General features: G+C 47.2%; 1 protein-coding gene across 4 annotated transcripts in view; it reads left to right on the top strand.

Annotated features, from left to right (window-relative positions):
* Positions 1 to 13,681, top strand: part of NACC2 (NACC family member 2) — a 62,824-nt gene that overhangs the window by 20,824 nt on the left and 28,319 nt on the right. The window contains exon 1 of one of the 4 annotated variants that reach the window (XM_060757498.2): positions 5,658 to 5,766. The exons of 1 other annotated variant lie outside the window; for it this stretch is intronic. The gene's annotated coding sequence lies outside the window, so the exon portion shown is untranslated. Of the gene's footprint in view, positions 1 to 5,657; positions 5,767 to 12,129; positions 12,772 to 12,886; positions 13,013 to 13,681 lie in introns of those variants that run through there. 2 more of the 4 variants (XM_060757497.2, XM_067471804.1) reach the window with 2 other exon arrangements.

Genomic DNA, 13,681 nt, shown 5'->3' with positions numbered 1-13,681 from the left:
TCACCATTCTCTGGATGTAGGTAAACTATAACTCCCATAAATCAAGGTCAGTTTCCCCCAAATGTGTTCAGTATGTTCTGTTGGTTATGGGAGGACTGTGTGCCAAGTTTGGCCCAGGTCCGTCATTCGTGGGAATTGCAGAGGTCTTTTGGGAACTGAATCAAGTGAAGATACTGCAAATCCCATCATCCATGGTCCATTCTCCCCCAAACTGCACCAGGTCGTAAAGTGGGTCATTGGGGGGGGGGTGTATGCCCAGTTTGGTCCGGCTCTGTTATTTGTGGAGTCATAGTGGTATCTGGAAGTGAGTGAAGGTACTGCAAGTCCCATCATCCTTGGTAAATTTGGTCCCGATCCATCGTTGGTTGAGTTCACAGTGCTCTCTGGATGTAGGTGAACTACAACTCCTATAAATCAAGGTCAATTCCCCACCAAACCTGGTCATGGGGGTTCTGTGTGCCAAATGTGGCCCATTGTCGGTGGGAAGTCACAGTGCTATGTCATGATGCAGGGTGAACTACAACTTCCATCATGTTGAGTCAGGCCCCCAAGCCCCTCCAGTATGTTCCTCTGTTTGCTGTGTGCCATAGAAAGGAATAGGAAAGGCTTAAGAGGGAGGCAGTGGGCGGGGTCATGCAAATTCCACACCAATGGAGAGAGAAAGGAACACTGGGATGTCTGTGAAATAGAAATATTTCACATATATTCGAAAAGTAAATCCCAAAAGCAAACTTTTGAGCCGATATTTATCTCTCCGGAAGGGAGAAGAAGAGGCCGGTAGAAGGATGCGGTTGAAAACAAAACTAGGGACGTAGAAAAAAAGGGAAGAAAGGGGGGATTGAGAAAAGATTGCTGCCAGTTTCCTGTGTTTCTCAATGGTTTGGGGGCTGTGATTTCTCTCATTCTTCCCACTAAAAATAGAGCACGATCCTCCCCTCGTTGCGCAAAGGGGCCTTTATGGTGTCTTTTCCTTGGATGACCCCTTAAATGCCTAGAGAAAGACCCCTCTAGGGATATTATTGGCCCTCCTAGCAATTCTGTGGTATGTTTCCCCTGGCAATGTTCATATGACCTGTAAATGGCGGGAGAGACTCTTCTAGGGATATTCTTGGCCTTCCAAGCAATTCTATGGTATCTTTCCCCTGGAGACCCAGTCAATGTCTAGGAAGACTCCTCTAGGAATATTCTTGGCTCTCCAGGCAATTCTATGGTATCTTTCCCTTGGAGGACCCATTCAATGCCTCGTGAAAGGTCCCTCTAGGAATATTTTTGGCTCTCCAGGCAATTCTATGGTATCTTTCCCCAGGAGACCCATTCAATGCCTAGTGAAAGGCCCCTCTAGGAATATTCTTGGCTATCCAGTCAATTCTATGGTATCTTTCCCTTGGAGGATCCAATTAATCCCTAGAGAAAGGCCCCTCTAGGAATATTCTTGGTCCTCCAGGCAATTCTAGTGTGTTGCTCCTGGAAGTGATGATAGAGTTGCCTTGGAAGACACAGTAAATTGTAAGAAAACCCCCTCTAGAAATATTCTTGGCCCTCCAGGCAATTCTATGCTAACCTTTCCTTGGAGGACCCAATCAATGCCTAGAGAAAGGCCTCTCTGGGAATATTCTTGGTCCTCCAGGCAATTCTATTGTGTGTTTCTCCTGGAAGTGATGATAGTTGCCTTGGAAGACCCAGTAAATTGCGAGAAAACCCCCTCTAGAAATATTCTTGACCCTCCAGGCAATTCTATGCTAACCTTTCCTTGGAGGACCCAATCAATACCTAGAGAAAGACCCCTCTAGGAATATTTTTAGTCCTCTTGACAATTCTATGGCATCTTTCCCTAGCAGGACTTAATCAATGCCTAGAGAAAGATCCCTCTAGGAATATTCTTGGCCCTCCAGGCAATTCTATGGTATCTTTCCCTTGGAGGATCCAATTAATCCCTAGAGAAAGGCCCCTCTAGGAATATTCTTGGTCCTCCAGGCAATTCTATTGTGAGTTTCTCCTGGAAGTGATGATAGAGTTGCCTTGGAAGACCCAGTAAATGGCAAGAATGACCCCTCTAGGAATATTCTTGGCCATCCAGGAAATTCTTTCCCTTGGAGGAGCCAGTCAATGCTTAGAGAAAGACCCATCTAGGAATGTTCTTCGTCCTCTGGGTAACTGTATAGCATGTTTTCCCTGAAAGTGATGATAGAGTTGCTTTGGAGGACCTATCAAATGCATAGAGAAGATCCCTCTGTGATTTTTCTTGGTCCTGCAAACAATTCTATGGTGTGTTTCTATAGAGCTGGCCTGGAGGACCCAGTAAATATCCAGAGAAGACACTTCTAGGAATTGTATGGGTATATTATTGTATGTTTTCCCAAGAGGTAAGCATAGAGTTGCCCTGGAAGATCTAACATAACTCCTAGAGATTGCCCCTCTAGGAATATTAATGGTCCTCCAGGGAGTTCTGTGGTATGTTTCCCTTGGAAGTGACCACAGAGTTGATCAGGAGGAGCCATTAATATCAAGAGAAAACCCCTCTAGGCATTTTCTTGGTCCTCCAGACAATTCTATGGTATGCTTCTATATCATGCATGGGCAAACTTCGGCCCTCCAGGTGTCTTGGACTTCAACTCCCACCATTCCTAACAGCCTACCGGCTGTTAGGAATGGTGGGAGTTGGAGTCCAAAACACCGGGAGGGCTGAAGTTTGTCCATGCCTGTTCTATAGTCATCTTGTAGAACCCAGTAAATGACTAAACAAGACCCTTCTAGGAATTGCCTTGCTCCTCAAGGTGGAAGTAACCATAGAGTTGCTTTGGAGGATGTAGTAAATTCCTAGAGGTGACCCTTCTAGGCATGTTCCTGGTCCTCCAGGCGATCCATAGAGCCAGCCTTGGTTCAGGGCCTCCCAGGATTCCTTAGCAGCATTGAGCCTGATGGTAGTTGAAGTGGCACCAAAGTGATTCAGTTCTGCAGTGTGGACAGTCTTGCCCGTTTTGGCGCCCCGGCTGATGGATCCCGCACTGAGGAAGTGTTAATAACTCCCCCCTCCTCCCCCCGCTCTGTCTTTAATATTCATAGCCGGCTTTATTTGCATATCGCGCCATAAATAGCAGCCGCGCGGCTCACAAAGTGCCCCGTTTGCATTTCTAATTGCGCCGAGAAATCAAAGGGAATATTTCATCCCTGGGAGGGGCTCGGATCTTCCTTTACACTTTGGATGGCGAGAGATGCAGAGATAGATAGATAGATATTAATAAAAATCCTTGCCAAACACAAGAGGAGAAATGAGCCTTGCCTCTGAGCATGTAAAGGCTGCAAAGTGGGGGGGGGGGGGGTGTGGGCGGGTCAGGTCACCTTTGATGCTTTTTGTCCTGCCCCGCTTTGCCTCCATCCCTTTCTGAGGCTGAGAGAGTGTGTTTTTTTTCACCAAGCCAGGAATTCAGACCCTGGCGTTTGATGCTCAAACCAATAGAAGCCGCCTCTTCCCTTTCCTGCTTTGCCCCTCCCATCTGAGGCTGAGAGAGCCAAGCAAGGGGTTCAAACCCAGGTTTGCAATGCTCACATCTATATTTACTGAGACAGAGAGTGTGACTTCCTGTCTCTGAGGCTGAGAGGCCATGACTTCCCATATCTGAGGCTGAGAGAGTGTGATTATGTATCTGAGACTGAGAGGGTGTGACTTTCTCTCTTTGAGGCTGAGAGAGTGTGACTTCCTGTCTCTGAGGCTGAGAGAGCGTGACTTCCTGTCTCTGCAGCTATGAGAGAGGGTGACTGCCTGTCTCTGAGGCTGAGAGAGCATGAGAGGGTGTGACTTTCTGTCTCTGAGGCTGAGAGAGCATGAGAGGGTGTGACTTTCTGTCTCTGAGGCTGAGAGAGCATGAGAGGGTGTGACTTTCTGTCTCTGAGGCTGAGAGAGCATGAGAGGGTGTGACTTTCTGTCTCTGAGGCTGAGAGAGTGTGATGTAAGGAGATTGTGAGTTGCTGTATCATAGTCAGAGCACGAATTCCTGTCTTTGGGGCTGAGAGAATGTGACTTCCTGTCTCTGAGTGAGCATGACTACCTTATCTGATGTGAGGAGAGTGTGACTTCCTGTATCAGAGGCTGAGAGAGCACAACTTTTTGTCTCTGAGGTAGAGAGAGTGCAACTTCCTGTCTCTGAGGCTGAGAGAGTGTGACTTCCTGTCTCTGGGGCTGAGAGAGTGTGACTTCCTGTCTCTGTGAGAGTGTGGCTTCCCATATCCGAGGCTAAGAGAACGTGACTGCATCTGAGACCAAGAAAATGCAATTTCTTTCCTCTCTCAGCATGGCCTTATGTATCTGAGAAAGTGTGATTTACTTTCTAAAGCTGAGAGCATGTGACTTCCTGCCTCTGAGGCTGAGAGAGCGCAATTTTATGTATCTGAGGGTGAGAAAGTGCAATTTCCTGTCTGAGGCTGAGAACATGCGGCTTCCTATATCCGAGGTCGAGAGAGCGCAGCTTCCTGTCTCTGAGGCTGAGAGAGCTTGACTCTGGATATCTGAGACTAAGAGAGAGTGACTATGCATCTGAGACCAAGAAAGTCCAATTTCCTCCCTCTGAGGCTGAAAGAGTGCAGCTTCCTGCCTCTGAGGCTGAGAGAGCGTGACTTTATGTATCTGAGGCTAAGAGAGTGTAACTTCTTGTCTTTGGGGCTGAGATAGCGTGGCTTCCCATATCTGAGGCAGAGAGAGTGTGACTATGCATCTGGCACCAAGAAAGTACCATTTTCTGAGGCTGAGAGAGCGCAGCTTCCTGTCTCTGAGGCTGAGAGAGCGTGACTTTATGTATCTAAGGCTGAGAGAGTGTAACATCCTGTCTTTGGGGCTGAGATAGTGTGGCTTCCCATATCCGAGGCCAAGAGAGTGTGACTATGCATCTGAGACCAAGAAAGTCCAATTTCCTGCCTCTGAGGCTGAGAGAGCGCAGCTTCCTGTCTCTGAGGCTGAGAGAGCGTGACCTCATGTATCAGAGGCTGGGAGAGTGTAACTTCCTGCTTTTGTGGCTGAGATAGTAGAGAGTGTGACTATGCATCTGGCACCAAGAAAGTGCCATTTTCTGAGGCTGAGAGAGCGCAGCTTCCTGTATCCAAGGCTGAGAGAGCGCAGCTTCCTCTCTCTGAGGCTGAGAGAGTGTGACTTTATGTATCCAAGGCTGAGAGAGTGTAACTTCCTGTCTTTGGGGCTGAGATAGTATGGCTTTCCATATCCGAGGCCGAGAGAGCGTGACTATGCATCTGGCACCAAGAAAGGGCCATTTTCTGAGGCTGAGAGAGCGCAGCTTCCTGTCTCTGAGGCTGAGAGAGCGTGACTTTATGTATCCAAGTTTGAGAGAGTGTGATGTTTTGGCCGAGCAAGGCTTTCGAACCCAGATCTGCAATGCTCATCCCTTTCTCGTGCCTCTCCCTCTGAGGCCGAGAGAGTGTGACTCCCTGTAGTCGAACCAGGTGTGTGTGTGTGTGTGTTCTTGCCAGACTTTCACCTTAATGGGCTTTTTGGAAAACCCCTTTCCTCCTTAATGGGCTTTTTGAGCTCCTGCCTTGCTGTTCCTGCTGCCTGTGCTGCGATGCCAGCCAGCGCTGGGTTGCATCAGAGGCGGGCATGGCTCTCCTGCTTTGGCGCTTTTCTGCTGACTCACAGAGTAACTTGCCAAAAGGAAAGGGAAGGGAAGGGGGGGGGAGAGAAGGAGAGAGAGGCGCACCGAAACACGCAATTGCCGCACAACAACACGCAGCCGGGCCATGAGAAGCAGGAGGGCGACGCGTGTAAGTGCCATCCCTGCCCAACACACATCTTCCTTTCTCTCCCCCCTCCCCTTACTTGCTTTATTATTTCAGGGCGTTGTGCCGGAACGTATTGTATTCCTCTCTCTTTGCAATGCACCATTATTGATGGAGGAGGTCTCAAAGGCATTATGTCATCCCCCCAAAAAACTGGCATTTCTGACCATTTTCATTTGCAGGGATGTCTAGAAATATAAATATATATACTCCTGTGCTGGGATTCCCTCCTGCAAATGGCACGCAAACCGATTTCTGCTCCCAAAGGGGTTTTTATTTTTGCTGATCTCTTGGGGCCCTTCAACTTTTAAATATAAATAGAAATTGTATATATTAAGATTCATTGTTTACCTGCTCGGCCCTTTTATTTCTGGCTTCCTTTTTGCCCTTGTTTCTCAACGTTCGGTCGGCATATTAATACAACAAAACCCACACTAAACTCAACTTTAGTGTGGGTTTTGTTGCCATTTTATGCCAGTGTTCAAAGATTGTGAATTTTGGGGGCGTTTAAAGAGGAATTATTGGTGGGCAGAACGGGTTTCTGGGAGGTGATTGTTCCCTCCAGAAAGTGTTGAATAATAATAATAATAATCATCATCATCATCATCATTATCATTATTATTATTATAACACAATAAATAAAAATTATTATTATTATGATTAAAGATTCAATGCAACTCAGGCTGTATTATTATTATTATTGCTATTATTACTGTTATTACATTTGTAAACCACTTTATCACTATTTTGAGAAACCACACTACTCAAGGTTATTTATTATTGTTTTTATTATTATTATCTCTTGTGTGTATTATTATTATTATTATTATTATTATTATTACATTTGTAAACCACTTTATCACTATTTCGAGAAACCACACTACTCAAGGTTATTTGTTGTTGTTGTTATTATTATTATCTCTTGATCGAGACTCAATACAACTCAGGCTGTGTGTATTATTATTATTATTATTGTTATGACTATTACTATTATTACATTTGTAAACCACTTTATCACTATTTCGGGAAACCACACTACTCAAAGTTATTTGTTGTTGTTGTTGTTACTATTATTATTATATCTTGATCGAGACTCAATACAACTCAGGCTGTGTGTATTATTATTGTTACTATTATTACATTTGTAAACCACTTTATCACTATTTCAAGAAACCACACTACTCAAGGTTATTTGTTGTTGTTGTTACCATCATCTCTTGATCGAGACCCAAAGCAGCTCAGGCTGTGTATTTTTGTTATTTTTATTACATTTATAAACCACTTTTGGTTTCAATAAACCACAAAACTCAAGGCTATGTGTTGTTTTGTTGTTGCTGTTGGTGTAGTATTTGTATCACTCTGAATCCAGACTCAAAGCTGCTTGGGCTATGTCTGTTATTATTATTACATTTATAAACCACTTTATCTCTGTTTTGAGGAACTGCACTACTCAAGGCTATGTGTTGTTGTTGTGTTGTTCTTATATTTGCATTAATCTGAGTCCAGACTCAAAGCTGCTTGGGATATTGGTCCATAGTTGGTCCATAGTGGGCTCTAAATGTAGGTGAACTACAACTCCTATAAATCCCTCCAAAGACCTCCAGGACTTTTGGTGGATTCGATAGGAAAGGATCTCTCTAGGAATCTCTCGGTCCTCTGCTTCGATGCAAGTCAACGTTCGGTTAGACTATGATTGCGTGGCCATCTGTCAGGAGGGCTTGAATTGAGCCTTCCTCCAGTGTATAGTTGAACTGGATTACCTATGGCCTTCCCTTCCAACTCTTGGACTTTAACAGAGACTCGATGGCCATCTGTCAGGAGAGATCGGATGGTGTCTTCCTGTAAATTAGATGGCACTTGGACTACCATAGATGACCTTTAAAGCCCTCTTCCAACTAGATTTCAATGGAGCCCTTGATCAAAGTCTGGATGGCCATCTGACAGGAGGAATTCGATGATGTCTTCCTGCATAATGGAATCGGGGTGGACTAGATGACTGTTGGCTGCCCCTTTCAACTATAGGATTCAGTTGGATTGAGTCTCCTTCTCCAAAATTTGGATGGCCATCTGTTTGGAAGGCTTGGGTGGTATCTTCCTGCATAATAGAATAGACTAAATGACCCTAGGGTACCCCTTTCAAGTCTAGGTGTCAAAGTCTGATGGTTTCTGCTTCGCTCGAGGTTTTATGGCCATCTTTCAGGAGGGATTGGATGATGTCTTCTTGCATAATGTAATGGGGCTGGACTAGATGACCTTTAGGGTCCCCTTCCAATGCTAGGATTCAGTGTGATGGTTTCTGGCCATCTGTCTGGAGGGCTTGGATGCTGTCTTCCTGCATAATAGAATGGGGTTTGACCTCTAAGGTCCTCATTGAACTCTTAAGTTTCAGAATCCAATGGAGTCCCCATCACTGGAGGTTTTTATGGCCATCTGTCAGGAGGGCTTCAATGGTGTCTTCCTGCATAACAGAATGGAGCTGGACTAGATGACCTTTAGGGTCTCCTTCGAACTCTAGGTCCCCATTCTAGGTTTCAGAGTACCGAGATCTGGATGGCCATCTGTTGGGAGGGGTTGCATGCTGTCTTCCAGCATAATAGAATAGACTAGATGACCCTTGGGTGCCCCTTCCAACTAGGATTCTATGTCAGATAGGATCTGCTTTGCTGGAGGTTCATGACTATCTGTCAGGAGGGCTTGGGTGGTGTCTTCCTGCATAATAGAACGGGGGTGGACTAGATGACCTTCAGGATCCCCTTGGAACTCTTAAGTTTCAGAGTTGGAACTCTAGGTTTCAGAGTACTGAGATCTGGATGGCCATCTATTGGGAGGGCTTGCATGCTGTCTTCTTGCATAATAGAACAGACTAGATGAGCCTTGGGTGCCCCTTCCGGCTCTAGGATTGCACGTCAGATGGGGTCTGCTTCGTTGGAGGTTTCATGGCCATCTATCTGGAGGGATTGAGTGGTGTCTTCTTGCATAATAGAATGAAGTTGGACTAGATGACCTTTAGAGTCCCTTTCGAACTCTAGGTCTGATGGAGCCCCTTTCACTGGAGGTTTTTGTGGCCATCTGTCAGGAGGGCTTAGATGATGTCTTCCTGCATAATAGAATAGACTGGATGACCCTTGAGTGCCCCTTTGGGTGCCCCTTTTAGGCCTGTGCATGGCTAGTACATAGCACTCTGTGCCTCTATGTGCCTGGCTTCTCTCTCCTCTCCATTTCACTGCCATCTGTCAGGAGGGCTTAGATGGTGTCTTCCTGCATAATAGAACAGACTGGATGACCCTTGGGTGCCCCTTCCAGTTCTAGGATTCAGAGTCTGATGGGATCTGCTCTATTGGCGGTTTAATGGCCATCTGTCAGGAGGGCTTAGATGGTGTCTTCCTGCATAATAGAACAGACTGGATGACCGTTGGGTAACCCTTCCAATTCTAGAATAGACTAGATGACGCTTGGGTGCCCCTTTGGGTGCCTCTTCTAGGACCGTGCATGGCCAGTCCATAGCACTCTGTGTGTGCCTCTATGTGCCTGGCTTCTCTCTCCTCTCAATTTCATGGCCCTCTGTCAGGAGGGCTTAGATGGTGTCTTCCTGCATAATAGAACAGACTGGATGACCCTTGGGTGCCCCTTTGGGTGCCCCTTTTAGGACTGTGCATGGCTAGTGCATAGTACTCTGTGTGTGCCCCTATGTGCCTGGCTTCTCTCTCCTCTCCATTTCATGGCCATCTGTTAGGAGGGCTTAGATGGTGTCTTCCTGCATAATGGAACAGACTAGATGACGCTTGGGTGCCCCTTTGGGTGCCCCTTTTAGGCCCGTGCATGGCTAGTCCATAGCACTCTGTGTGTACCTCTATGTGCCTGGCTTCTCTCTCCTCTCCATTTCATGGCCATTTGTCAGGAGGGCTTAGATGGTGTCTTCCTGCATAATAGAACAGACTAGATGACGCTTGGGTGCCCCTTTGGGTGCCCCTTTTAGACCCGTGCATGGCTAGTCCATATGGCTCTGTGTGTGCCTCTATGTGCCTGCCTTCTCTCTCCTCTCCATTTCATGGCCATCTGTCAGGAGGGCTTAGATGGTGTCTTCCTGCATAATGGAACAGACTAGATGATGCTTGGGGTGCCCGTTTGGGTGCCCCTTTTAGGCCCGTGCATGGCCAGTCCATATGGCTCTGTGTGTGCCCCTATGTGCCTGCCTTCCCTCTCCTCTCCATTTTATGGCCATCTGTCGGGAGGGCTTGAATGGTGTCTTCCTGCATAATAGAACAGACTAGATGACGCTTGGGTGCCCCTTTTAGGCCCGTGCATGGCTACTCCATAGCACTCCGTGTGTGCCTCTATGTGCCTGGCTTCTCCTCTCCATTTTATGGCCATCTGTCAGGAGGGCTTAGATGGTGTCTTCCTGCATAATAGAACAGACTAGATGACCTTTGGGTGCCCCTTTGGGTGCCCCTTGTAGGCCTGTGCATGGCCAGTCCATATGGCTCTGTGTGTGCCCCTATGTGCCTGCCTTCTCTCTCCTCTCCGTTTCATGGCCATCTGTCAGGAGGGCTTAGATGGTGTCTTCCTGCATAATAGAACAGACTAGATGACGCTTGGGTGCCTGTTTGGGTGCCCCTTTTAGGTCCGTGCATGGCCAGTCCATAGCACTCTGTGTGTGCCTCTATGTGCCTGGCTTCTCTCTCCTCTCCATTTCATGGCCATCTGTCAGGAGGGCTTAGATGGTGTCTTCCTGCATCATAGAACAGACTAGATGACCCTTGGGTTCCTCTTCCAATTCTAGGATTCAGAGTCTGATGGGGTCTGTTCTGTTGGCGGTTTCATGGCCATCTGTCAGGAGGGCTTAGATGGTGTCTTCCTGAATAATAGAACAGTCTAGAACAGTCCCCTTCGGGGTGAGAAGGGCGGGGTACAAGAACCCCAAATAAAATAGATGACGCTTGAGTGCCACTTTGGGTGCCCCTTGTAGGCCCGTGCATGGCCAGTCCATATGGCTCTGTGTGTGCCCCTATGTGCCTGGCTTCTCTCTCCTCTCCATTTCATGGCCATCTGTCAGGAGGGCTTAGACGGTGTCTTCCTGCATAACAGAATAGACTAGATGATGCTTGGGTGCCCCTTTGGGTGCCCCTTTTAGGCCCGTGCATGGCCAGTCCATGGCACTCTGTGTGTGCCTCTATGTGCCTGGCTTCTCTCTCCTCTCCATTTCATGGCCATCTGTCAGGAGGGCTTAGATGGTGTCTTCCTGCATCAATGGGAACAGACTAGATGATGCTTGGGTGCCGCTTTGGGTGCCCCTTTTAGGCCTGTGCATGGCTAGTCCATAGCACTCTGTGTGTGCCTCTATGTGCCTGGCTTCTTTCCCCTCTCCATTTCATGGCCATCAGTCAGGAGGGCTTAGATGGTGTCTTCCTGCATCAATGGGAACAGACTAGATGATGCTTGGGTGCCGCTTTGGGTGCCCCTTTTAGGCCTGTGCATGGCTAGTCCATAGCACTCTGTGTGTGCCTCTATGTGCCTGGCTTCTCTCTCCTCTCCATTTCATGGCCATCAGTCAGGAGGGCTTAGATGGTGTCTTCCTGCATAATAGAATAGACTAGATGACACTTGGGTGCCCCTTGTAGGCCCGTGCATGGCCAGTCCATATGGCTCTGTGTGTGCCTCTATGTGCCTGGCTTCTCTCTCCTCTCCATTTCATGGCCATTTGTCAGGAGGGCTTAGATGGTGTCTTCCTGCATAACAGAATAGACTAGATGATGCTTGGGTGCCCCTTTGGGTGCCCCTTTTAGGCCCGTGCATGGCCAGTCCATGGCACTCTGTGTGTGCCTCTATGTGCCTGGCTTCTCTCTCCTCTCCATTTCATGGCCATCTGTCAGGAGGGCTTAGATGGTGTCTTCCTGCATCAATGGGAACAGACTAGATGATGCTTGGGTGCCGCTTTGGGTGCCCCTTTTAGGCCTGTGCATGGCTAGTCCATAGCACTCCGTGTGTGCCTCTATGTGCCTGGCTTCTCCTCTCCATTTCATGGCCATCTGTCAGGAGGGCTTAGATGGTGTCTTCCTGCATAATAGAACAGACTAGATGACCTTTGGGTGCCTCTTGGGGTGCCCCTTTTCGGCCCGTGCATGGCTAGTCCATAGCACTCCGTGTGTGCCTCTATGTGCCTGGCTTCTCTCTCCTCTCCATTTCATGACCATCTGTCAGGAGGGCTTAGATGGTGTCTTCCTGCATAATAGAATAGACTAGATGACGCTTGGGTGCCCCTTTGGGTGCCCCTTTTAGACACGTGCATGGCCAGTCCATATGGCTCTGTGTGTGCCCCTATGTGCCTGGCTTCTCTCTCCTCTCCATCCCAGGAGGAGTGAAAACAACCCCAAACTGCGCCAGCTCTGCAGACTGTTTGGAATACTTCAAATGCCTTGACACTCTGCCGCCGCATGTCCTAGATGGCTTTGCGGCGCAGCGAGGAGGAGGACGACGACCATTCGTATGCAAAGCTGCGCCATAAATTTCCCCCAAACATATCTCTCTCTCTCTCTCTCTCCTTTCCCCGGAGTGGCATTTCATCAGCATACAGTACAGTATTTCTGCCATCTTTGTTTGCATTGCAGTGACTCATCAAAAGTCTGTTTTGGGACCCACATCTCCGGCACCGGACTCTTTTCCCTTCTTCTTTCTTTGCCCTTTTCTTTCTTTCTTTTTCCCTATCCTCCCCCCTTGAAAAAAGAACTCGCCTTGGCTTTGAGTTCCCCTATGAAAGGGCTCCATTCATTGCAGAGAATGGCTTGAGTGTTGGAGAGAAGAAGAACGGCATCCGGAGATGCTTTTGTGCCGAGATTTGACTTGGAGAGAGAGAGAGAAAGAGACACACACATACACACACACACTGGAGGCTGGCCTTTTGGTTATGATTATTGTCATCATTACCAAACACACACACAGACATGCAAACGCGCAATTTCCCCGGGAAGAGCGTACGGAAACACGGATTTCAAGGTACGTTCCTGCAAAGAGGGGCGGAGAGGAAGAAGGAAGTTTTTTTGGAGAGGTTTTGTGTTTATTTTATTTGCAGGGCTTTTTTTGTGCATTGCAGAGGCAACACAGGCAACAACCCGTTGTGCGGCCCTTCTCTCTCTCTTTCTTCTACTCCCAATTGCACTCCAAACAGGATTAAATAGGACTCCACGTCGGGACCAGTCTGGCTTGCGGGTTTAATGCGACCCAATGGGACATCGGCGTGAGTTGTAGTTTAATGCGACCCAATGGGACATCGGCGTGAGTCGTAGTTTAATTTGGATCCTGATTTATGTCGGACTCTTTGTGACTTCTTTGGATCGCAGATAGGACTCTCTGTGCATCTTGAGTTGGATCGTACCTTAAACTGGACTCAATATGGATTATAGATCTATTTATTGATCTATTGATTAAATATGGGTATTGGTTGTCATTTCAGTCGGACTCAATTGGGGCACTGATTTGGATCGTAGTTTAAATACAACTCAATACTAAGACCAGTTCTTATTTGAATCCTGATTTATGTCGGACTCTTTGTGACCTCTTTGGATCACAAATAGGACTCTCTGTGTGTCTTGATTTGGATCGTAGCTTAAACCGGACTCAATATGGATTATCGTTTGGTATTGGTTGTCATTTCAATCGGACTCAATTTTGCCACTGATTTGGATCATAGTTTAAATAGGGCTCAATACTAAGACCAGTTCTAATTTGGATCCTAATTTATGTCGGACTCTTTGTGACTTCTTTGGATCGCAAATAGGGTTCTCTGTGAGTCGTAGCTTAAACTGGACTCAATGTGGATTATAGATCAATAGGATTCAGTATGGGTATTGGTTGTCGTTTCAATCGGACTCAGTTGGGGCACTGATTTGGATCATAGTTTAAATAG

This window comes from Anolis sagrei, chromosome 11, assembly GCF_037176765.1.
Source record: "Anolis sagrei isolate rAnoSag1 chromosome 11, rAnoSag1.mat, whole genome shotgun sequence".
Classification (NCBI taxonomy): Eukaryota; Metazoa; Chordata; class Lepidosauria; order Squamata; family Dactyloidae; genus Anolis; species Anolis sagrei.
Note: the sequence above shows the minus strand (reverse complement) of the source record. Positions and strands in the feature narration are given on the sequence as shown.